Consider the following 2,191-nt stretch of genomic DNA (forward strand, 5'->3'; position numbering starts at 1 on the left):
GGCTCCTGCTGGGTGCGGCGACAGTTCTGAGACGTCTAGGGACACCTGTCCTGGCGGCCCACGCGCCGGCCCGCCTCCAGCCGGGGGACAACCACCCCAAGTGGTGAAGAACGCGAGGGGCCGAGGCAGGGCACGCGGCTCCAGCGAGCTGTGCTCCAGGGACTGTGGGAGAGACGCTCGGGACGAGTCGAGGCCTGAGCTGGACGGCCGACTTTAGCCAGGAGAGAAAGCCTCTGACGAAAGCTTGGTGCACGGCACATTGCTTTGGAATGGCTCGAAAACACTTCAACAAAGAAGCGCTTATTAGAAAAGCGCCTACCATTCTGTCATGCTGTCCCTTCAAAGCCATGTGTAAAGGAGTCCCTGCCCTAGAGATGAGCTAAAAACATAATCTACAAATAACGTGTGGTGCCTGTCCTCCGTGCTAACACTACACGAGGTGTTAGTGATTCAGTAAAACCCACTGGGTCCTTGTCCTCGGGCGGATTACAGCTTAGGGAAGAAGACGTCACACAAATAGTATGACTAAATATATGACACTGATCATAATAAAATGAGTAAAGCAGAGAGGGGGGATCATGCCTTTGGAAGAGATGGAATTAACCTGAGATGTGGGAGTGGAGTTGAAGCCAAGTTAGAGAGAAGAGCATCCCACACGTAGGGGACGACCTGTACCAAATGATCTGGCTGTGTTCAGGTTCACCGTACGTCAGTCACCCTCAACTAATATTGTTTGATGCTCAAATCATCTCACTCAATTTTGCCCAAGAGGAGCCCCTTTTAAATTAGTTCCTGTGTCGCGTCATCTCCATTAATCTTTGAACGTCTTGCTTTCTGGCACAAGAAGGTGTTGCAGGCTCATTTTGAACTGTTGTCTCAAACATGACATTAGCCTTTGCTCCAAAAAAGTCTTGATTCCTTCTATTTGAAAAAGTGTTTGAGACCCTACCTGGTTCTGGTCCGGGACGGAATACTGCCTAGGTAGGAAGTGCAGTCAAGATCCATTCTCGACAGCCAAGATCCATTCTCCTTAAAAATATATTACTTCTAAGTTGTGTAAAAATCCCCATTAAAAAGGATCCTGTGCTGGGAAAGTATAGTCTCACCACCTGTGAGGCAGAAAGCCGGGGCTGGGGCAGACTTCAAAGTCATTCTCCTCCAATTCCCAGTTCCTAATGTGAATCATAAGGTGACAGCAGAGTTGCGGGTAAAATGAATACACACCTGTCTGTTCAATCAAGAGTTAATGGTTGAGGGGTTTTCTCTCCCTGCACTTAGATCTGGCAGGGCTTTACTATTACTATCTGTCGGCCAGTGTGAGGGGCATGTGAGTGAAAATGTGCAAGCCTCTGATGAATGTGAAAATCACAGGCATTTACTTGAAGCAAGGTCACTGGCTTCTGGAAAGTTCCAAAGACATTATTTCTGTATAACTGCAAATGATTTTTAGACATCATGACCTATCGAGTGGATGGAAAGTAATTGCTCAGATATTAATATTTAAAATATAGAAATATTTATTGTGACTTTATCATAAACTGATCATTTGTTCATCTCCAATATATTTTATCAAAAGCAACACCATTCTTCCCATTAATCTTCATGAAACATGTACAGGATGGAAAGGATTTGTGTGACCATAAGAACACACTTGTGCATCAGACCATGTGAGAGGCATCACACAGTCAATAGTCCCAGCCACCATGCACAGCGTCATAATCACTTCCCAAAAGAGAAGAGACCGAGCAACTTACCAAGTTTATACAGCTAGTAAACTGTGGAGCTGGGATTTGAAGTCAGTGTGAGCGACCCCCACAGCTCAGGGAGAGGAGAGCAGGAGGGCACTGGGGAAACGACTCCCACACACGCTCCTGCACCTCTGCCTCTCGGTCCTGCAGTGCGTTCATACCGAGATGCACTCAGACCTGCACAACAATTCAGAGATGGCGGCGCACCTGTGACTTCATCTGCATTGGCCAACGAGGAAACAGGCCCGGAAAGTTACCTGACGGAGCCTTGCTGAAACGATCTTTGGGTTGATCACACTTCTGCTAGCACTGGTCTTGTTAACAGGTCACTTGCAGTTGACCTTTGGTGACCACCTGTAGGGTCATCATTTAAGTGGGTTAAATAACAAAAGTACACTGTCTCTGGAAGATTGCAGTTAAAATGCCCTTAGCTCAGTAATTTA

The 2,191-nt window shown here is 46.9% G+C and overlaps 1 long non-coding RNA gene across 1 annotated transcript in view; it reads right to left on the reverse strand.

The window, feature by feature from the left end:
* Positions 1–1,493: 1,493 nt before the first annotated feature.
* Positions 1,494–2,191, reverse strand: part of LOC105301654 — a 1,561-nt gene continuing 863 nt past the window's right edge. Inside the window, exon 3 of the long non-coding RNA XR_896751.2 lies at positions 1,494–2,102. This is a non-coding gene — a long non-coding RNA (uncharacterized LOC105301654). The remainder of the gene's footprint in view (positions 2,103–2,191) is intronic.

This window comes from Pteropus vampyrus, unplaced genomic scaffold (genome assembly GCF_000151845.1).
Source record: "Pteropus vampyrus isolate Shadow unplaced genomic scaffold, Pvam_2.0 Scaffold246, whole genome shotgun sequence".
NCBI classification, from domain to species: domain Eukaryota; kingdom Metazoa; phylum Chordata; class Mammalia; order Chiroptera; family Pteropodidae; genus Pteropus; species Pteropus vampyrus.